This window comes from Canis aureus, chromosome 35 (genome assembly GCF_053574225.1).
Source record: "Canis aureus isolate CA01 chromosome 35, VMU_Caureus_v.1.0, whole genome shotgun sequence".
Classification (NCBI taxonomy): domain Eukaryota; kingdom Metazoa; phylum Chordata; class Mammalia; order Carnivora; family Canidae; genus Canis; species Canis aureus.
Window position 1 is genome coordinate 30,153,105 of NC_135645.1, and position 24,628 is coordinate 30,177,732.

Genomic DNA, 24,628 nt, shown 5'->3' on the forward strand with positions numbered 1-24,628 from the left:
CAGCTGGGCCTCTTAGAGAAGTTTCCATTGCTTCTGGCTGCATCTTGTAATCTTGCATCTAAAGAATGCTCCACAGAAAGCTTTCAGGACTTTTAAATTCATTGAGAGAGGGAAAATCCCTCCCGTGTTAAACAGCAACATGTAATATTTATTGAAAATCTGAAAATGTCTTCCCAAATTCATATCTGATTTTTTTTAAAAAAGCCAACAGTTGAACCAGCAAGTCAAGCTCTGTAAGCATATATTCTATTCATAAATCAAAGAGAAGGGATTAAACAGCCCTTCACCTCTCTCTGAAAAGTTTGAGAGGCCCATAAAAATGGAAACATATTAACTGTGTCTATGAAAATTTATATGTACATATAGCCCTAGGTTAAATCAAGTGCTGGGCTTAATGTAGAATATAAAATACTCATCATTGACTTTCTCTTTTATGAGAGAATATGTTTTGGTAAAGGAATTCATTCAACATCTGATAAATATACTCCTTTATTTAAGACATGTGAAAAGCTCAACAGAGAAGGAATTGATAGTGGCTGTGAAAAAAAACAAAGACATAACATTAGTTCATGGGAATGGATCCAAAGAGATTTGAATCTCTGTAAATAATCTGTAAGCTGCAGCAGAGCAACAGAAACAGAAACGGGTCTCAGTAAAATCTAAATACAATTAGCTAATCATATATATTCAAGGACACATCGATTATTATAATTGGAAATAAAATTAAGTTTATTATTATTACTTGATATACACTATGAATTGGTGAAATTTCTACATGGAATTACATATTTTAAACCAGAGGAGCCATTTAGAGACTGCCTAGATCATATTACAGTCTGGCAGTGGTTTGATGTATAAAATTGAATTATCAGACCTACAAGTGCTTTCTTAAATTTGAGAGTGCCTACCGTATATATTGAAGGATCTATGCTATTCATTGGCTGTTTAATTTTAATTACTTTTTCATAAGTCTATAAAACTAATGGAACTGCATATCCTAAACAAGAATCAAAAACTGATATCCATGGTCCTAAATAAACCCTCAGGCATATTTTGTTTGGTAGCACAGTATAGTTGTGGTTGTTCTAAGAAAGTATCCTTGTATTAGGTTTAGCATTGATTTTCTGATCTTTAAAAGGCCCTATCATTGCTATTTTCCTATTTGTAGCTGCTTCACACATTTAAATTACTTCCCTAACACTTGAGAGCATTGGAGTTTACAATATGGCTCTATTATCAGACTTCAAATGTTATAATCCTTCCCTTGATATAACGCATCTTTGAAAGCCACATAGTACTGTTTTGATTTTCCCTAGCACCAATTATCACAGTTTCTTAACTAAATGGATATTTCTCTCATTTATTCATCTAATCCACAAATCTTTACTATGTACCTGCTCCATTTTAGATAATGGACTAGCCAATGAGGATAAAGATGAACAAGACACAGCCAGTACCACCTCTCATGAATCTTAATGATTAAATGAGGAAGGATTTGTTTACTGATGGACACAATGTTCCTATCTTAAATCCTTGCCATTATACTTGAGAAGAATAGAAAAAAAAAAAAAGATTGCTATTTTCTTCCCAGAAGAAAAGATATAAAAATATATAAATATTATGGGCTGGATTGTATTCCATCACAATTCATGTGTTGTAGTTCTGACCCTCACTACCTGAGAATGTCACTGTTTTTGAAGCCTGAGTCTCCAGTGAGGTGAAGTTATATGAGAACATTAGAGAGGACTCTAATCCAGTATGACTGGTGACCTTAAAAGAAAAGGGAATCTGGAAATAGACACTGAAGGGAAACCATGTGAAGACACTGGAAGAAGACAGCCATCCACAAGGAGGAGAGAGTCTCCCTGAAGAAACCAACCGTGCTGGCACTTTGATCTTGGAATTCTAGCCTTTAGAACACAAGGAAGTGAATTCCCAGTCTATGGTACTTTGTTGGTACTAGCAAACAGGCAAACAGAGTACATTTGTTTTTCTTTTAAATCCTGAGAAGCTTAGTTTTAATATTGGCCCAAATTCGGTAGAAAAGAAGGAAAGACCATTGGTAATTATTTAAGAAGTGTGTTTCAGTATCATAGGGAAGTGACCTGATACAGTAATTTGCAGAGGTCTCGTTGTGGTTTTCTTATTTGCCAGCACGGCACCAAAGGCTTTCCGTTCTGTAATGATCTAGATCTGCAGATTCAGGAAAGAAACCTAGATAGATAAAACTAAACTCTAAAGTGTAGAAGCATAGAAAGAGAGGGGCATTTGAGCTGGCATTTCATTTTGAAGATATTTATTTATTTATTTATTTATTTATTTATTTATTTATTTATTTTATTGGAGTTCAGTTTGCCAACATTTAGCATAATACCCAGTGCTCATCCCACCAAGTGCCCCCCTCAGTGCTCATTTTGAAGATCTTATGTTAAGAATAATCAAATCAAATAATCAACCACTGATAAAAAGACTTAGCCCTACAATTATTTAAAGAAGTAAAATATCAAAATAAACCAAATGCATTCTGGCATCAAATAACATTTTGCAGAAGTATATTTATTTGTGTGGAAAGATATTCTAATATGAATATTAGTGAAAAATATGGTATAAGGTTAGCTCCTAAGTTTTTTGAAAAAAGATGATACAAATAGATGAAAAATGGTCAGAGATATGTACCAACATATGCCACAATTATCCCTGGGTGATGGCATTATAACATTTTTCCTTAATCTTCAATCTACATTTTATAATATGTCTTCAATAAATGTGTCATTTTATATAAAATAGCTCAAAAATATTATCTCTTAAAGATTTAAAATTTCAAAGTTTAAATTAAAGTTTTGAATGCGATAAGTCAATGTTGTGATTACATGCTTTGGGTAGGACAACTACAGGAAGTTTCTTTTTGTTTGTTTTTATTTTTGTTTGTTGGTTTAATATAAGGTCCCATATGAATAAAAGGCACAGGATAGAAAATATAGTTGATGATATATTAATAGAATCGTATTATGACTGATAGCAGCTACACTTGGAGTGAGCATAGCATAACATAGAGAGAATTCATCTTCTCTCCATGTTGTACACCTGAAACTAATGTAACATTGCTTGTCAACTATACTCAAAAAAAAAAAATTAAGGATGTAAGGCCCCATATAAATACAGTCAACCGATCTTGACAGTGAGTGGGGCAAAGACAAGACAATGAAGCAAAGACAGTCTTTTTTAACAAATGATACTAGAAAAATGACACACACATGCAAAAAGATGAACCTAGACACTAGCCTCACATCTGTCACAAATATTAACTCAAAGTAGACATAGAACTACATATAAGATATAAAAGTAAAAAATTCCTAGAAGAAACCAAAAGGGAAAATTTAGATGACTTTCAACATAGCAATGACTGTTTAGATACTAGGCTTTTAAGATACCATGATCCATAACAAAGAATTGACTAGCTATACTTCATTAAAATTAAAAATTTCTGTTCTGCAATAAATAATGTCAAGAGGATAAAGAGACAAACCACAGATTAGGAAAAAAAATCTCAAAAGACATATTTCATAAAGAACATCAAGGCTTGAAGAAAACATGGAGGGGCCTTAAATACAATTATTAATTGTAAGAAGCCAATCTGCAAAGGCTACATAATGTATGATTTCAACTATATAGCATTTTAGGAAAGGTGAAACTATGGAAACAGTAAAAAGATTAGTGGTTGCCAGGGGTTAGAGGAGAGAGAGGGATAAATGGGTGGAACCTAAGGATGTTTGAGGCAGTGAAACTACTTTGTATGATACTACATAGTGTATACATGTCATTATACATTCAGCTAAACTCATAAAATGTGCAACATAATATGAACTGTAATGTAAACTCTGGATTTGGGGCGATTATGGTGTGTCAATGTAGGTTTGTTGATTGTGACAAATGTACTGCTCTGGTGGAGGATATTGATAATGTGGGAGGCTGTGTAGATGTGGGATCTGGGGTATATGAGAAATCTTTGTATCTTCCACTGATGTTGTGAACCTAAAAGTGCTCTAAATTAAAAAAAAAAAAACAAAAAACAATTTAGTTCTCAAAATAATATAGATTATATGGCCTTGAATATTAAAATCATGACTTCTAAATTCCATTAAAAGCCAATGAATTCTTAGTGTATTCCTGAATATATTGGGGAAGCTCAAGGTGAGTCCACCATGACTATAAAGAGTAGTGATTTGGTAACACTGCTAGAAAATGTATCAAAGATGGGTAAAACATTATCCTTCCCTACCCAATAGAACTTATACTTGTGAAATAAAAAAACTACGAATGTATTCAAAACTGAATGTGATTTTACTGGCTTACATAATGGTCACATCCTCTGTAGTCCAATTGTATGTTCTCCTCATTTCATTCAGTGATATATATGCTGTATTATTTATATCTGTCATTCCTTCCTTACACTATTCATTTAATGTATCCTTGCTCCTCAATTCAACAAATATTTATTGAGCAAAGTACTCTGCTAGTTCTGCAGGTTATGGAAAAATTAGACTAATACAAATATCTATATAACCAAAGCAAACTGTAGAATGTGCCAGTGACATGACAGAGTAAGCAAGGCAATTCATAGAGAAAAAAATAAAATGAAGTTTAAAGAATGTGGAAAGCCTTTGAACTTTTGAAGGATCAAAAATACATCAGCGACAAAAGTGGGGGAAAATTATGATATAAAAATAGAAAGAAAAACATAGGCATAGCAATAAAAGGTAAGGGAATTTGGGATATGTTCTGGGTAAAATGAGTAGCCTATTGTAGTGGGAGGGGAAAAAGGAAAATAAAGAAGCCTTGGGAAAGAAGACTGGAAATGTTAAGGAGGCCTGTTTGAACATGATGAATATCCCAAGGGTATTCTTGGTATACAATGTAGCAGTAATGGAAAACCAGTAAAGGAATTTAAGGCATAAAGTGATTATTTAGGGCTATGCTTTAGGAAGATTAATTTGGTCACATTTCAAAAAGGATAAATTTGTAGCAGAGATGCTTGAGTAGTACTACGTGTATACTCAATTTAACACACAACCGAGAAAATTCACACAAATATATATATATTTTTGTAAATGGGATCATATTTTAGTTTCATATTTGTAAAAGTGCTAAGGTCATTGATATTTCCTTAAACAGCTTTATTGAGAAGTCTTTTGTGGAGAAAATATGCTTAGATTACTGTGTTCTCTAATTTATAGCATGGATTCTTATACATTAATCTAAACCAAATTAAATATACAATGGAGTAAAATCAATTTCACAGATGTTTACAACCTTTTCACAACATTTTAAAGTACAAAAATTATGGAGATATTATTTTGAGTTGTTGAGTTTACTTTGGTAAACTGTTTAGGTTTTAAATAAATAAATAAATAAATAAATAAATAAATAAATATCAGATAAATATATATGTGTATTTATCCAAATATTTAGATTGATTAAATGTTGGACTAATGATATCAGATAATATAAAATCTAAAAATCACTGTGTTTGGGTGCACCAGGGTGCCTCAGTGGTTGAGCCTCTGCCTTCAGCTCAGGTCGTGATCCCCGGGTCCTAGGATCAAGTCCGACATCGGGCTCCCTGCATGGAGCCTGCTTCTCCCTCTGCCTGTGTCTTTGCCTGTCTTTGTGTGTGTCTCATGAATAAATAAAGAAAATATTTTTTAAAAAACTGTATTTTACCTCTTTGAATGTTTACTCACACTATACATAAGGGACTTTGGGCAAATTTAAGTAAAGTATAAGCTAAAGTAATAGCTGTCTTTTTTTCAAAAGAAAAATAATGACCTTGACAGTTCTCACAGGGAGGGTAATGCAAACTTACCGTTCTGTTTAGAAAGTGATTTTGCATATGAATCCCCTAAACTTGTCCTAAGTGTCTTGATTCTGTATTGGCTGCATCATTCAGTGGGTATGTTGTTGATAGAAGGCCACTAGCAGTAATTCAGAGTATGACTTTATAGAAAAAAAAATGCTTCATATACTGTCCAAAATCTAATTCATATCCTTTACCCAATCTGTGAATCCTGAATATTTGAGAAGAACAGAACTGACAATTAAAAATCTAGAGAATTGTTACTGAGATTTTCCTGAAATCTTATATCATTCCTCAGGTTTTCCACACAGAAAATAAGACAGCATGACTTAGGAGTAGTGTTTTGAATTTCTTGAGATTTTTCAGAGTAATCTTTTTGTTAAAAAAAAATTAGGTACTGAGTCAGCAATAATGGCCTGTAGTGGCAGCTTGATACGATTTTTTTTCTTTTTTTCCTATTGGTGACAATGGAAGTGTCATAGGACAACATGATGTTTGTTTCTTTTCTCCGTTCTTTGAGGCCCATTTTTTAAAAAATCTTTATCACATATTTTATTTTCCTGCAGTAGAAAAATTCATTATATAATGGAAGGTAGAAAACTGCATGAAAAAAACACAATATTCTTACCATCTAAATGTTTAATTATCATTCACAGTTTACCTTTGTGTTCTTTTGTATGCTTGTAAATTATTTTTAAAGAAGTTACTATACTGTATATGGTTTTATAACTTTGCCTTTTTCTATAACAGATCCTGTCCAATTTAAAAATTGTTATTAGCTATTAGTATTACACATTGTTATTGGCTATTATTAAAGGCATGCTATTTAATGACTATACAGAATGCCAGAATTAGAAAAATTTTACTCTATTTAAAAAATTTCCAAAAGTCCTGGATTTCCCTATTACAGATTTCCCTTATTGCAAATAACAATGCTGTTTCTAAAAATACGTAACTAGGTTACAATATCATAAGCACAATTGCTGAGTCAAATATTATGAACATATTTAAGCCTCTTGATCATTTTGTCAAAAGAAATTCTAGAAAGTTATATAAATTTACACCACTGAGGCAGAGAGTGAAATAACCCTAACTGTAGCCACCTTAGGACACCATTAGTTTTAGATGCAAAAAATTTTTTTCATATTATTCTACTATTTTTTTTATTGCTAATGAGGCTAAAAACATTCATATGTTCACGGATCATTTGCATTTATTCTTTTGTGAATTTTCTTTTAATGCCTTTTGCACATTTTTCTGTAGGGACATATATTTTCATCTTAAAGATTCGTGTGTTCTCATAAAAGACTAATAGTGTTATTTGTCTGCCATATGCATTAAATTCTTTTCCAGTTAATACTGGTTTTTTAATGTAAGTTGAGATTATGTTTGATATGATGAAGTTTCATTTGTAACTACTCAAATATCTTTTTTTTTACAGTTTTGGTTAATATCTTTGCATATATGCTCAAAATAGTTTTCAGATAAGTATTGAAGTGGATATATAGTACCTTCAATTCAACACATATTTATGTATGAATTCTAAGTTCCAGGCAGTAATATAATCAAAATAGACATTCTAGGGGAATTAAATATGCTGTGTCTACCTTAATCTTCACGTATTTTATTTTTCCTGTTGTGTACTCATCACATCATATTAGGCATAATAAGTTACAGTCCCCTCCCCCAAAATGTAAACCTTGCCCAAAGAAAGAGGGATTTTAAGTGAGCCCAGGACCATCGTAGGCCTCTGTTTTACAGACCCTGCTTTGGCAGCCTCAGCTAATCCTGACCAACATTGGCAGTTTAGAGTAGGTTCAAATATTCCGCCCTATGATGCTTGAAATTTGTCACAATACTGTCAGTTCAACATCCTATATGTCAGGGTTGAGCCTGCTCATAGGTTTATTCCAATCCACGGCCGTAACCTCATTTCCACAAAATTTTTACAATCTGTGTTTTGTTTGCATCATGATTAGCATTTTAGTACCTTCATGAAAATGGGAGTGTGGTCCTGAATGATAAGCTCCTGGCTGCCTCCGTGGCTGGGTTAGGGCAGGGCTGTGTTCAGGACGACCAGCTAGCAGGGCACTAGTACCCTTGGACCTCGCCACTAATTTGAACTCCCATATTCCTGGGATCACCCGGAACTACCACTGGCTATGTGGCCGTGATCACGGACTATTGTCAGACTCCAATTCCTGAATCAGAGGCCTCCTCTGCACAACAATTTGTGTGTAAATCAAGACCCGGGGTAAGATGATCTGAGGTTGATCACCATCTATGGAGAAATGAAAAGAGCACTAGGAACGGAATGGAAAGTCTCTGCCTTTCACGAGTTTAAATATCTTGAAAAAGTCGCATTACTCTTCTACTGCAGTCTCACCAGCCATAGAAACCCGGCATCCACGGACTCGCTTATCAGCGACAAAGTTGAGGTAATTTACACAAAAGCATTTGGTGATCTGTTAAGCCACATGCAAATATAAGGGATTATCAGGGGGCATTTTCTACCATCAAAAGTCTAGCATTTACTCTGATTATTATTTATGAAATGAATCAGGTCATGTATTGTAACCATGTCTTAAAAACCAGTTTTTATGTGCACTTAAACACGTCTGTCAAAATGTGTACGACTCAAAGCTTTGTCAGAAAGTCATTCGTTTTACTGACTAACCAAAGAAAGGATTTAGATTTCAGCGAGTATACCTTTTCCTTTAAGAGATTTGCATGAAACTACTGAAATCCAGTAGCTTTCATTTTAATCAGCAATTCTTTGAGAAAGTTCCTTAACAAAAACCTCAGAGCAGATGCTCACATAATACAAAATGTATCCATTAGCTAAACATTAACACAACACAATGCATTAACTTGATGTTTTCTTTGATTAACAAACACATTTTCATAATATAACAAACTGCTGTGATTTTATTGTTACAGATGCATAATTTTGTGTGTGTGTGGGAGGAGAAAATATTCAGTTAAAGATCTTGATTAAAAAACTAGCATCTCATAAACAATAAATGATTTCAGTTTTTTTAAGGAATTATTTGTCCCGTGATTTCTATTGTTAGACAAAATGTGAACCCAGCTGAACAGAGTGTCATAGAAGATGGACTATTATGAATGCTATAGCTTCTATTTTGCCTTTTTCCTTACATGGAAAAGGCATGTGTTAATTATGCTCAAAATATTTTCTTTTTTTAAAAGATTTCATTTATTTATTCATGAGAGACAGAGAGAGAGAGACAGAGACAGAGACAGAGAGAGGCAGAGACACAGGCAGAGGGAGAAGCAGGCTCCATGCAGGGAGCCTGATGCGAGACTCGATCCCAGGACTCCAGGATCATGCCCTGGGCCAAAGGCAGGCACTAAACTGCTGAGTCACGCAGGGGTCCCCTAGAAATTTTTTCTTAACAACCATATTTTAGAGGATTTGCTTTACTATAGATCTTTACTATAGATCTTAAGAATCAAATATTATTTTTCTTCTTAATTTTTTCTATAATTAATATTCTTTTTATAAACAGTTTGGGGGCAAATTTATGGACCTCTTGGTATATATTAGCTTCCTAGGGCTGTCACAACTAACTACCATGAGCCAGGTGGTTTGCACCAATGGACATTTATGGACTCAGTTCTAGGGCCTAGAAGTTCAAAATTAAGGTGTAAGCATGGTCATGGTGCTCTGCTAGCTCTACTTCGCTACCCTCTCCTTCACTTGATGGGTGGTAACCGTCAACCTCTAGAGTTTCATGGCTTGAGATGGATCATTCCAAAGTTGGTCTCTGTTGTCACATGGTGGTCTCCCTCTCTGTCTTCAGGTGTTTGCTCCCTTCTGATAAGGATACCAATCACAGTGGATGATGGCTCACCCTTACTGAGTATCTTACCTTGATTACATCTACAATAATTCTATTTCCAAATCTCGTTCAGAGGTACAAGGAGTTAGGACATCAACATATTTTGTGGGACACAGTTCAACACATATCAGATGTGTCATGTTGAATATTTTTGAAGGACAGGTGCAGGGCTGATAATCCCTTTGCAGTTAAAATCAAAATGTAGAGAGATTCCAGTTTGACTTGAAAGGGAGCATAAACTGCAACCCTAGAATATGACATTTTGGCATAAGGATTATTTTTGAGCTGGTTATTTTTAAGAAATGTCAGACACAGGAGAAGCTATGAAAACCTAGGAGAGGCGCATCTGGGTGGCTCAGTCATTCAGCGTCTGCCTTCAGCTCAGGGTATGACCTGGGGGTCCTGAGATTGAGTCCCACATCGGCTCCCTGCAGGGAGCCTGTTCTCCCTCTGCCTGTGTCTCTGCCCTCCCCGCCCCCCCGTGTCTATCATAATAAATAAATAAATAAATAAATAAATAAATAAATAAATAAATCTATCTTAAAAAAAAAAAAACTAGTAGAAGTTACCCTTACATTTATAAGATAAATCTCCATTTATGAGAGTTTCTTCCTCTCTGTGTCAGGAAGAAGAGGACAAGGAAATCTCTAGAAACTTTTATCACTGGAGAAGGCAAAGGCTTAAATCTGCATAACAATCGTAGAAATCATTGTTTTGAGACTACTTCAATGTAATGATCTATTTCATGTTCTCTATGAAGAACCCAACAAAGTCAACAAAACAAAAATTATAATCTCCATGCTTAAAAATGTAAGAATTGAAGTTCCTCTACAAATTACTGATTTAAAATCTGTTACATTAATCTAACCAGGCATTTATTATGGTGGTGAGAGTACTTAATCTTATTATTTTTTTAAGATTTTATTTATTTATTCATGAGACACACACACAGAGTCAGAGACAGAGGCAGAGACAGAGGCAGAGGGAAAAGCAGGCTCCTTGTGGGGAGCCCAGTGTGGGACTCAATCCAGAGACCCCGGGGTCACACCCTGAGCTGAAGGCAGATGCTCAACCACTGAGCCACCCAGGCGTCCCTAGAGTACTTAATCTTAAATTGAAAGACCACGACTTTTTTATTTTTTTTGGAATGCCCACATCATTGTCTTATAATTATTATTCTGCAGATAATAATTTTAATATAGAATTGCTATATTGGCATATTCTTTTTTCCCCCAGAATTCTTGAGCAATATCTGGAAAACAGCATAAATATATTCTTACTCCAGAGTTCAATTAAGAATATTTTTTAAATTTTGTAGATATTGGCATAGATAATTTTTGAGTCACTATAGTCTTAAAAATCCTTTCATATCCACCCGATCGTTGATGACATCGCCTTTCCTAGGGAGCTTTTAGAGACACTGGTGTCTGCTTCTGTGCTTGGACTCAACTACATGCCTGCTCTCTGGGAAATGCCCTTAATACATGGTTGCTAGATTTACTGAATGAAAAAAAACAAAAAAAAAAAACAAAAAAACCCCCAGTTACATTTTGATTTCAGATAAAAAGCAAATAATCTTTTTAGTGTACGTTCCAAATATTTCATGAGACATAGTGCAACTAAGAGAGGAAAATGTTGTTGATCTGAAATTAAATTGTAGCTATGTTTTTTGTCTTACCTGTCAATCCTAACTGGGTTGATTTTTGCCCCTAGGGAAGCATTGTACCTTCTTGCAGATGCATAGCACACTTCTTCTCCTGAGCTAACCTTCTCACACAAGGGGCTTAACTTCCCAGGGTAGGCAGATATCCTTAGAACTATTCCAGTGAAATCTCATTTTCTCCTAGGTTGGTACCAGTGTTCTCTCTCTCTTTGTAGTCCCTGCCCTCAAAGGAGACAGAAGTATCTCAGACACAATATAAGTTTTTCTTACCATTTACTGTTTGACAGTAGACATCAACCACAACTAGTTACTTCTCCCAACTGAAATGTCTGATCCTCTCCTGATCAAACATTCTGAGAGTCTTAAGTCCAATCTCAGCATGGAAAATTGTGCAAAATATATGATTAAAATAATTGTGTGTGTAAAATAGCCTAAGTATTGTTGTTGCTGTTTAGCCCTTCTGTTTTGAAAAATCTTAAAATCTTACTTAATATGTGTTATTTTTTTATAATTAGCATGTATGTATTTATTCTTTTTTTTTTTTTTTTCAAGATTTACTTTTTTGAGAGAGACAGTGAAGAGCTCCCCCATGTGTATGCACATAGGGAGAGGCAGAGGGACAGGCTGGGGGAGGGGATCTCAAGCAAAATCCCCTTAGAACACAGAGCCTTTGGCAGGCTCACCAGGGGGCTGGGATCTCAGGATGCTGAGGTCATGACCTGAGCTGAAATCAAGAGTCCTAAGCTTAACAGAGCTCCCCCACCCAGGTCTCCTGTATTCATTCATTTTAAGAAAACTATTGTGCTCAATGTTACCAGCAGCAGGCCAGAATTTGTTCGAGAAGGTATCTCTAATTTTTTTTAAAAAGTATCTGTAATGGAAAAGAAAAAGAATAATGTATCTAATAATATGACATTTCTACAATAGAGAAATTCAGATGAAACTATTCTTGAGAAAACAAAAATCTTTAAATATTTGAAGTTAACTCATCACTTGTCACAAGCCCCTTCTGTTGTGTTAGGATATTTTTTCTAGCTAACATTCAACATCAAGCACCCAAAAGTTCTTCCCGTGGGTTTTTCTAAGCATGGGGCTAAATAAAAGGAAGGTTTCCCCAGCCCCTGTCCTTCTGTCTTCTACAGGTCGATCATAATGGATTATTTCCCATAGCACTGTTGGCTTTTACAGACCCCACTACTTTCTGCTTCTTTCAATCACAGCATTAGAATTCCAAATGAAGGATTCTGGGGAAAATAATTTCTTTTGCTAAAGTGTATCCTCAGTATGATTTTTGTCTCTCTCTGTGGATTTCAAGGTTTGTTTGCTTTATCTTCTTAATTCACTCTTTTCTTTTCATTCACTATTCATTAGTAAAACACTAATTATAATCTCCCCCTTCCCATCTCTCATCCACCTCTCCCATTTGCTCCCCTGTAAATACCAGTTTTTAACTATCTCAGTGAAAAAAAAAAGCATATCCATTATTTAAAATTGCACATATAAATAAAATGTATAAATACAAACACGCACACACATACACATTGTTAAAATCCTCTCTCCTGGGCTTGTAAAATACGAGCATGAAGCTGCTTTGGATTTTTCCAGCAGGAGTTCCACACCACTGCAGCACACACTGCACTCTCTGGAGACCCTGTTAAAACTCCTCTCATTAGGAGGAGGGGAGGAAAAGGCCCCCTTATTCTTTACCTCTGGAAGGAGAGGTGATACTTCCAGAACACAAACGACACCCTCCTAAATCCTACCTTGCACCTCCAGCCCTGATATTCTAGTTGTGGGCAAGGGGATTAAATATTACTAAACTGGTTTTGGATGTTTAGTTTTTCTAATTTTCTAATTTTAGTTTTTTTAGTTTTTCTAATTTGACATGTTAAGTCAGTAATTGCAATGTTATCATTACCACCATAGGGTCTGTCTAAATTTCTCATGTAACATGTTACTAAAATCTTAATCATAGCGTAACATAATTGGAACCCAGGTAATATGGATTGAGTGGTTCATTTTTTTTTAATTCAAAGTAAATCTGGTCGTCTCTATCATAAACCTAAGTGAATAACCACTAAATAACTATTGAGACATTTAAGATGGTTTTAAGCAAATGACACAAAATCCTCAACTTCAAGCCAATATTTTCATAAAAACACAATGTGAGGGGTGTTTGGGTGGCTCAGGTGGTTAAGTGTCGGTCTCTTGATTTTGACTCAGGTCTTGATCTCAGGATCATGATACTGAGCCCCACACCAGGCTCCCTGTTCAGTGGAGAGTCTGCTTGAAATTCTCTCTTTCCTTCTGCTCCTCCCCCTGCTCATACTTTCTCTCTCTCTCTCAAATAAACATGTCTTTAAAAAGAACCACACAATGTGAAAATTTTAACAAGTATACACTTAATCTACTTTTTAAACTTTTTATACTTATAGTCAGTTAATTTCTTTACCTGTGAGTAAGCATTCTATCTCTCATTTGCAAGTAGAAACTTTGAGAATATAGTCAATTCCTAACTGTGTAAGCATTATGTATTGTGCAGTATTTTTAATGTATTTGAAGGTTATACTATCTTTAATTTTTCCCCTTGTTTTATTTTATGATTCTATTCATAAATGTAGAATATAATACATTTTAAAATTTGAAACTTTCTTAGAGAATTCAGCATATTAAAGCAAACTAAAAATTTATTTTTTCCTAGTTATATATTAGCTTGTTGTTGTATATAAAACTACTTTATAATAATAATCTTCATCATTTTTAAAGTGTTTTATATGCATTGCCTCAATAGTTCTTCACAATAATTTTGTAAGGCCATATTAGCATCTGTGCCCTATGGGAATAAGACTTGATAGGTAGGAATGTTGGGACTTATGATTTCATCTGATTTCTTTTAATAGGAACTTTTTATTGAAGTCTACTTAGAGAAAGGTTATAAAATCACAAATATAGAGTTTGATAAATGTTTTAAAATGAACTCAGCTAGTTATACACAAACTCAAAAGCTCCCTGTATTCTGTTTCAGTAAAAACTGCTCCCATCTATGCACAGGGTAACCACTCTTTGCCCTTTAACTTTATGTAAATGGAAGCATACAGTAGATTCTCTTTTGATCAACATTTTGTTTGTGAGATTCATTCACGTTGATAAAAGCACCTATAGTTTGTTCATTCTCATTGTTACATTATATTCCATCACATGACTATATTAGGGAAGAATAAAGGTATTGAAAAGAAGGGATAAACATGTTTGTAAATAGTTAAGTGCAGAGTAACTGAACATGGCTGATCTAATCACAAAAAAACTAAAAAGAAGCAGGAAGGACATAAAGAAGAAGTTGAAGAGTTTTAAAGTTCTAGCATTATTGAGGAAATTGCTAACATAATAGTTCGTATTAGGCTCTAATTAGTTAACACTGCATAATATCGGTATTGGCATTTAAAGTGATTATTTGAGAAAGATACAGTGTTCAGCAGAGAAAAGCATCTTTGACAAAGTGTTCTTGAAAGTTTTGTTTTAGCAGTAATGAGCTACCATATACATCATACATAACTATGTATTATTTATATAATAAATAAAAATTTATTGTTCAATATTTAGTAAACTACTTACTATGTGCTAGGCAATGCTCATATGCTTGGTATACATCAGTAAACAAAATAGATGAAATTCTATGCAGAGAACCTGTATTTTTGAAGGAAGGAGACAGGTAACTAAAGACATAAGAATTAATAAATTATTCTATATGCAATATGTATGAAAATGATTAAGGTTATGAAAAAAATCAAAGTCAGCAAGTTAAAGGAAATAGGAGACAACCTGTTGCTGAGCAGTTATTAGAGGTAAATTTCAATGTTAAATATGGTAGTCAGGTCAATACTTGTGAGAAGATGGAGTTGGAGCAAAGTCTTGAAGAGAGTTAGCAACCCAGATAATCGGGCATTCCATTCTCCTGGGTCATTGGAGATCGTTTCAGGCAGGTATAATGGCCGATGCAAAGAATTTAAGGTAGAGAAGGATTGGTGTGTTCCAAAAAGAGTAATGTCAGTAAAGCTGGACTATTAAAACTGCGAGTGAGAGGAGGGAACAAGCTCAGAGAGGTAAGAAAGTCCTAGAATATGTGGGACTAGAAGACAGTTCTAAGGACTCTGTTACTCTGAGTAACAGAGTAACAATGAAACAGGAAGCCAATGCAGGTTTTTGAGGAGTGGCATCATCTGACTTCAGTTTTTAAATGCTACTGTAATGAAAAGACTATCATTAAACAACTCTAGAGTCAAGATGATAAGCTAGGTGGCTACGGTAGTAATCTAACCAAGACATCATCTAACCAAGACTGTCTGCTTCTGTCCAGGATGGCACCCATGGAGAGCTGAAACTATGAAAGGCTTTTAAAATGTTTTGAGGATCCCTGGGTGGCGCAGCGGTTTAGCGCCTGCCTTTGGCCCAGGGCGCGATCCTGGAGACCCAGGATTGAATCCCACGTCGGGCTCCCGGTGCATGGAGCCTGCTTCTCCCTCTGCCTGTGTCTCTGCCTCTCTCTCTCTCTCTCTCTCTCTCTCTCTGTGACTATCATAAATAAAATAAAATGTTTTGAAAATATAGGCAGTAGAACTTAGTAATGGATTGGATATGGGCTATGAAACAGAGAAAAAAAAGCAGAAGAGAGTAACTTCAAGCTTTTGGGTCTGAGTATTGAACTGATGAGAAAGGATATGAGGGAAGTCAGTTTTGTTTTTTGTTTGTTTCATGATAAAGTTGGTCAGGACTTCATCCTTGGATATGTTGAGAATGAAATATTTATCATAAGCCCAAGAAGAAATCTCAAGTAGGCAGGTAGCAGATGTATAGATTTTGTGTGAGTTCTGGACTGGGGATATACATTTGATAGTCATTGATGCAGAGATGTTGTTGAAAGTCATGGGTGTAAATGATATAACTTAAGGATGAGTATAGATTATGAAGAGCACAGGACCAAAAACTGAGTCCTGGATATTTCAACATATAGAATATAGTACAAAAGAAGTCGTATCATGAAAGTATGCTGAGGATTAATCGGTGAGGTATGTGCAAAACCAACACAGTGTGTGTTAATTCGGGTCCACAGAGAAGCAGATACCAAATTAAGATTAAATATCTAAGAGACTTTTAGTAGGAAAAAAAAATGAAGGAAAAATAGAGGCAGGCAGCCACAGGAAGTGAAGAGAACTTTCTTATCCTGATGGAAGTCTAGCACTGTGATAAAAGAGGAGGAGGAAGGAGGAAGAAGGAGAGGAGTTTCAGATGGTAGTGCAGTTCTGAGAATGTTTCTGCAATTCCTAGCTGAAGCCCCATTGGAGAAGTTTTGTATCTCCTGGATGATATGGTAGTGCTGATTCTGTGCTCAACCATTGCCTGGGAGCAACCAATTGGAAGCATGAACTCAATACACAAAAACAAGAGTGGATCCAAGAGTACCAGGGCAGGGAGTTCCTCAATTATGCTACGCATAGCAGATGTCAGCATGAGCACCAGTACGGTACCCTAAGAAGCAAGTGAAGAACAGGAAGGAAAAAGTGCTGAATTATGTGAAATGCTGATGAGAGGTTGAAGAAGAGAAAGGCTAAAAACTAACAACTGGATTTGATGGCCTGGAGTTTGTTGGCGGATTTGACCACAATGGTTGTGGTGGAGTGAAGCCTGACTGGATTGGGTTTAACAGTGAATGGGAGGAAAGAAATTAGATTGTGAAAACAGACTCCTCTTTGAAAATTTGTTACAAAGGAAAACAATAGAGATGATGAGCTATCTCAGTGAGAAGTGGGGTTAAGAAAAAGTTTTTTTTTTTTCTTTTGAAAGACAGAAGAATTTAGCAACATGTTTATATGCTGATGGAAAAATACAGTAATTATCCCAAACACTTAATGGCCCTGTAGTAGACATGATCATGCGTTTATCCATCTCTGTTTCCAGGCCTCTTGGTGATGTGATTTTGCTCCTATAAAGAGGTGGAATCAAATTCCTGAATGTTTTATCTGAGTTGACCTCGTGACTTACTTTGATCCATAGAATACTACAGAATTGGCACCATATACCTTATACCTCAGCTTTAAGGGGGCTGCAGCTTCTGCTTTCACCGTCTTGGAAACCTCTCCATCATTTAAAGAAGTCCAATTTAGCTAGTGGTGGAGGAGAGCAGCACACAGAGGAGAGCAGGGGCAGCCCAGCCAATAGCTGCCACCCACCATCAGATGTTTGCGTGAGGCTACCCACTCTGGTCAGATCTCCAAACTACTGCAGTAGACGAGCAACCCTCCCTTGAGCAGCAGGGCTGCCCAGCCAAACCCAGATTGCCAACCACGATTCATGAAACAGAATTCGTGGCTGATTGTCAGTACTTTCTGAGGTCATTGATACCTGTAGAGACCCCAAATACCTTTTTGAAAATCTTACTCTTTACTTTTCCTCTGTATGTTTTAATATTTACACTGGATAAGCTAAGGAAAGTTCTGCACACTAAATGCCATTTGTAGGTTAGCATATCTGTGTAACTACTAAACATCTTTCAAGGCCTTTTTCCTTTGGACTGATTTGTGCATGTACTTTCACTGCCTTTGGTCGCTCACTTTACATATATTCTTGTGACAATTATTATCTATTACCCTGTATTACAGACATTTGTTAATTTCCTGAGTCGGTGTGGCATTGAGAAGACATGTCTATCATGACATAACTCAAATTAATTTTCTTTCACCAGTTCTCCCTTCCTTCCTTCCTTCCTACAGAATCTGTGAAAGTGCATTTTACTGAAGAGACCCAAATAAGTTTTTATTTGACATAACAAAGGGTCTTTTAAAGATAAAAATGTAGAAAAATAATCTCTATAATATAGTCTTTGAAGTTAGGATCCTGGATGTAAAGTAACAAAATAAAATCCAAAATTCAAAAAGCTTCTAAGCTGACTAACGTGTGCTTTGATGTAGCATCTACGTTTTTAACAATTGCACAAAATATTTCTTTTACTGACATTAATGGTGTACATATACTCACTCTATCACTTAGCTGTATAAACTTGAGCCACTTAGCTATATAACCTTGAATAAGATGTTTAATCTTTTTCTCCTTCATTTCCTTCACTTTAAGAGTGTCATAAATCAGGTAACTATCTTATAGATTTTTCTTAGAATTAAGTGGTATATTTCCATATAGCCATAGAACAGATCTTGAATATTATAAGCACTGAATATTAACAAGCATTATTATCATATGATATGATATCATATGATATAATATCCCTTTTTTTTCTCATTATCACATTAAAATGTTAGCTTTGGCAAATAATTCTAGAAAGCTGGATCCTTGTTAATTAATTTAGTTAAGGATTCAGGCCAATGACATCCTTTGTTTATGTTATCTGGAACCTACTACATCCTAAGTCTGTGGCAATAAGTAATTATTGGATTTATTCTCTGCAGTTAGTCACTACTTCCACTGATGTCAAATGGGTTTAATTAATTTAAACTATAAAAAAGTAAATGGAATTTGGAGGAATATTATAAAAAGAAAGACAAGGTCATTAGTAATAGTCCCAGAGTTTATTATCTTCCAAAATAATGTTTCCTCCAGATTGTCCAAGAAAAAAATGAAGTTACCATCTACTGCCCTCAGAAGTCAGGACTAAAATTTTTGGGAAAAAGAGTATGAATAAATGGTTAATCATGACTAACCAGGTCCATAAGAACTCATGACTTCATGTTGTTCATATGCTAAGGTTGTACCACACATGTTATTATAAGGCATCTTGTGGCTGGTGTACAAGATTGCAATTCAAACTAACAGATGTTTGGGAAGGAAATTATTTGTTTAATTTGTTTATGAGTCACAGGATTTTTGTCTGAATGTAATTATAGGAGGAGACCACAATTTATGAATGGATTGTATTCCAAAAGTGCAGTTATGAGTCAGTTGTTTAGGACTAAGGACATATTTTTATGTATAAACTAGGTTAAATGTTAGTGTTTCCCAAGCAAGCCCACAAATAGCTGCTTTAACCCATTATTTGGCTCCCAGTATGTGCCTATTACTCCTCAGTCTCTGGAGAAAATATTTGAGGAGAAAATGGCCTCTTCCTTTTCAGGCCAGTTTGTTTTGATTCCACTGGCGATAGCCTTTTCCCCTTTCCAGCTCTGCTTTTCCTCTGCTTTCTCATGAGACCTCATAAGCTCTAAACCACCCTGAAGAACTACAACTCTGGTATGACCCATTCTTGGCAAAATTTACACTATTCCTCAATTATCTGCCTCTCCTTTCCCACCACCATGTTCCATTTTTTGATGCTGCTTAAGTCAAGTTGCAGTAAGAAAGCAATGTACTGTAGTTATTTTTTCCCCTAATGGGATTAATAATTATCCCAGGAGTATTTCTGATTTAAAACAAGATATTTATTCATCCAAATTACTATATTTAGTGGACCTCATGACTAACACAATAAGGGGAAAAAACCCAGACATTTTGGAGCAATTTCATATTGGAATCAGGACCAATATGTAGACTTTTTATTGCCAAGAAGTCTGTCTTAGGAGACATTTCCTTCAATTAAATTTGTTTCTTACAACTTTTTCCTCTTTGCCCTTCATGAACTATCGTGTTGTCTTAAGACTTTCACCCAGTAGTTCCCTTTTTGACAAACACTGATAAATACTGGGCTAAAAAAAAAAGAAAAAGAAATAAAGATTTAATATGCATATATATTACAGTTTCCCTGAATATACTTTTTCTTTTCACAAATCAATAGATGCCCAACTAATGTTATTTGTTTGTTTCCCCAACTAAGTAATCTATTCCCTCTATAAATAGAGGGAGTGTTTATTATTTGGGATTCATTGTATGTCTACACCTTAGCTTGCCTAATACTTAGTAAATTCCCAGTAAATACTTCACTATTAAAGAAAAAAATTAAAAACAATTTTTGTTTTAAACATGCCACAATAGACACATAAAAGTACTTGAGTATAAATAATAAGGTCTGCTCTATAGACTAACAGAAATCTGTTTAGGGAAATGAACAATGTGATGATTTGGGCTTTTGACTATTTTTCTGGTAAGAATAAGGGTTAACTTTTGTTTTTATTATAAATAATAAAAAGTCACTGTTTCCACCTTGAAAATCATTTTGATTACATTGTAGAAAAATAAAAGAATGAAAAATTAAGAAAGAAAATGCTTTTGTAGTTGTTCTCAGGCAAACTCCATAGATATTTGACAGTCAATTCGCATTTTAGTTGAGAAGAGAGATTTAAATAATGAGGTGTCCATAAAATAGAGTTTTTAAGTTGCTTAACACATGTGTCAATAAAATTGAAATACGTGAAGTATGGAGGGGGAGAAAACACCTGAATTTAAATATGCAACCTGAAACTAGAACAATGCAAAGTTTTATCTTGTGAGGTAATGCCATACAACGCTATAAACTTAAAAGTAATTCACACAGATTGTCATGTTGGACACGCTTTTATTTAGTTTAAACAACTCTTCCATTTCCAAAGTATTTGGGTGGCCTTCTCTGATTTACACTTGAACACTGACATGTAAAACATGAGTCTGTGGGGTCTGGAGAGAACACACTAGCACACAACAGATGGAGCTGCTTGTTTATTATCAGGTATAAGTTAATAACATGCAGTCATGTAAAGATCACCCTCAATTCAGCTATTTTTAAGACTGTGCAGTGCTATTAAGTTCAGACATAAAGTGTTACGGCACACATTGATCTCTTGGTGGATTCTTTGCAAATGAGTCATCTGTTCTTTATTTTCAACCATTCTTGACTTAATCCTTTAAATGAAATTTTAACAGAGAATACTTCCCAAAGAACTCATGAGGATTAAATTCATTACAATAATAAATAGTTTTTCCACTTCAAACACTCACAATGGTGAGTTTACAAAATATTATTTTTGTACTAATACTACAAATCAAAACATGGTGTTAGTCCACACCTTTTCACAACAGATACATTAGGATTTGATGAAAACGCTCAAGTTATCCCAGAATGGTCACTCTTACAAATCACAATAACACAAAGAAATCTCTTATTGGAAAGATTTCCATTCAATTTGTAATTTAATTTTCAGTTTGAGATAGTTAACTCCTTTGTGTCTCAGTATTGTTAATACATTGACTCCATGTGCTAAGAAATATTCAAGTGTTTACCTAGAGCTACTGGTAAGATCACATCTTTGTAACTATCGATCTATCTATATAAATATCACAGGAAATAACTGGTAGTATTATTACTAACATACACTAGTATATATTAATCACCTATTAATAGCTAGAGATTTATGCAAGATGTTTTGAGATACTTATGCTTATTGCATTATCACAATTCTAAACAATAGGACTGAAAATTATCCCCATTTTACAAACGAGTTAAGTAGCTTACTCAAAGTCAACATGAGTAAATAAAGCAATGACTGTAACTGGAACAAAATTAAGAGCTCTTTTTTGTCTCTCACAGTCTCCTTTCCAGAGGTACCTTTTGTCTGAATTGCAGAAACAGCAGTATGAAAGGGTGAGCTTTAAAAAACTTGTCTTGAACTCAGGCTTATCAAACAGGATCTATAAGCCCCCAACTCTCCACTATTGACAAACCAGATTCCAGCTATTTAGTTCATCCCTGTTTCCATGTATCTGTTCTTTCTCTTTCTATTGTTCCTAACACTTTACTTCTTTAGTTTTTCTGCTACCTAATCTTCACTACTGGGTTCAATGTCCACATCTGCAAAGCCTTCCCCTATAGTCCAAACCCCTATTAATCTCTCTTTTGTGATAGTGCCATTACTATATTGTCTTTCTTTGTTTTATACAGACTGTTTTATTCACCTAAAAAAAATAAAATCCACATTTTAACAAGTTGCTATATATATATATATATATATATATATACACATTGAAATTTTAAGCTTTTTTCTATACATGTTCATATATATTTATATATGATATCACATAACAGAATAATACCCAAAGGGACAAATTAATTGCCTTTGTAAAATTAGCAGAACCAATACATTCCCATTTGTATTTTGATAATATACATATTATAAACAAGAAAATGTGTTAGCTATTTTAACATCACAAGGTATTGACAATCATTAATTGTCTATTAAAAGCCATCCTGCATCCATTTTCCCTATTTTACAATAAAAGAAAATAGATTTAACTCACATTTTGGCATTGATTTGATTGTGAACAAAAAAATGTGAGCCACTCATAAAAGATCCATTCCCCTTGACATTGATTGACTTAGGTATGAGCATGTGGTGCAGACCTGGTGGATACAAATTAAGAGACATCTGTTGAGGCATTTCCTTGGAAAGTTTTCTCAATCTTAAAAAAGGAATAAATTTTGGGCCCTTGTATGTAAAGTAAAATGATGATGCCTAGAATTTCTGCAGCCATCTTATGACTTTGAAGGAAAACACATAGAATTTCTAAATTAGTACATTGAGTTTCTAAATCAGTCATTCTGAAGCCACACTTTCTCCAGAAATTCTGTGATATGAACTAACAGATCTTATTCTATGAAAGAATAAATCTCACTTTTGAGCTATATTTGGTTAGGTATCTTATTACTTGTAGCATAATGCAACATAATTGCTATAAATAGCCTAAGATACAAGTATTATATTATCTCACTTATATGTGGAATTATAATAACAACAACAATAAAAATCAAACTTATAGAGAACAGATTAGTGGATTCTCGAGGTAGAGGGTAGGGAATGAGTGAAGGGAGTCAAAAGGTAGAAACTTCCAGTTATAGAATAAGTAAGTCATGATAATGTAATGTATAGCATAGTGACTATAGTTAATAGTACTATATTGCATATTTGAAGGTTGCTAAGAGAGTAGATAAAAAATAAAAAATAAAAAAAATAGGGGATCCCTGGGTAGCTCAGCGGTTTAGCACCACCTTTAACCCAGGGCGTGATCCTGGAGACCCGCAATTGAGTCCCACCTTGGGCTCCCTGCATGGAGCCTGCTTCTCCCTTTGCCTGTGCCTCTCTCTCTCTCTTTCTCTCTCTCTCTCAATCTCTCTCTGAAATCTCATGAATAAATAAATAAAATCTTTAAAAAAATAAAAATAAAAAAAAATGCACATTTCCCCCCATTTTGGTTAAAATAGTAGTATGTGTTTCCATACAGAATGGTAAAAAATTCTGATTGAACAAAGCATTTACCATGATTACCAAACACTTCTTAACCAATAGAAAAAATCATAAAGACTATCAAAGCAAGATGATCTTAATTTAGTCTCTGCTTTTATTTCTTTCCAAATATCAATTTGAGTTCACTTGTCCTATTAAAATGTGTGGGCTTTGAGGAAAAGATGAGCAAAGCATTTCAGATTTGCTAATATAGCACATTTTGACAGGCTGCTGTGCAGAACATGATTGATAATCAGGATGAGAATAGAAATAAAAAGCATAGATGAAATCATGCCAACCTGAGGGAAATAAATGTTCTGATAATCTTTTAATTATTTTTTGAATAAATTGAGCTTAGATGCTTTCTAGAGTTTATTTCACCACTTGAATATATTTTACCTACTCAGAAAAAAATAAAAAAGTTTAAAATCTTTGGTATATTATCATCAAGGCCATATGATATAGAAGACGGCGTGAACACATTATTTGGGATATTTAAATAATATATGTATTTTTCTTCGTTGGTTACAGGTATCGAGGTCTTTATTTTCTTGTCCTTGTGCTTTCATTTTTTGAATTTCCACTTCTTGAAACAAGTTAGTTAACGTCTCTGAAAGCCACTGTTTTCTCTTATGTAAAATTGGATATTATCATCTAATTCACCTAATTATTACATAACTCATCTTAAACAATATATAGAAAATCACTTAATACTTGGTTTAACCTAGGTTTAGGAAGCCTGAAGGGTTAACAACCTTTGCTTAGTGAAATTATTAAGTTTGTAAATTAATGAATAGATTATTTAAAAATAATATTTGGCAGGATATAAGCAAGATGGCCTAATAAGACATTCCTTCTCAATAACAATTTTGTTGTTCATCCACAAACAAAATGCCTTTGTAGGAGCTGGTGGGATTCAACACTAAATGCCAAGTGGCCTGGGAGGAGTCTCACCCATCTGCACATCAAAGAATAAACATATAGACCTTTATCCCAGCAGAGGACCCTCTGGAGACCTGTGAACCGGCTCCAGCTTCTCCTGGCCACATGCTGAAAGCTC

The 24,628-nt window shown here is 34.6% G+C and overlaps 1 long non-coding RNA gene across 10 annotated transcripts in view; it reads right to left on the minus strand.

Annotated features, from left to right (window-relative positions):
* Positions 1-476: 476 nt before the first annotated feature.
* Positions 477-24,628, minus strand: part of LOC144305063 (uncharacterized) — a 34,174-nt gene continuing 10,022 nt past the window's right edge. The window contains exons 3-7 of one of the 10 annotated variants that reach the window (XR_013372100.1): positions 22,586-22,688; positions 14,993-15,064; positions 12,196-12,251; positions 11,396-11,598; positions 477-536 (exon numbers count right to left, since the gene is read on the minus strand). This is a non-coding gene — a long non-coding RNA (uncharacterized LOC144305063). The other 9 variants (XR_013372098.1, XR_013372101.1, XR_013372104.1 and 6 more) reach the window with 9 other exon arrangements.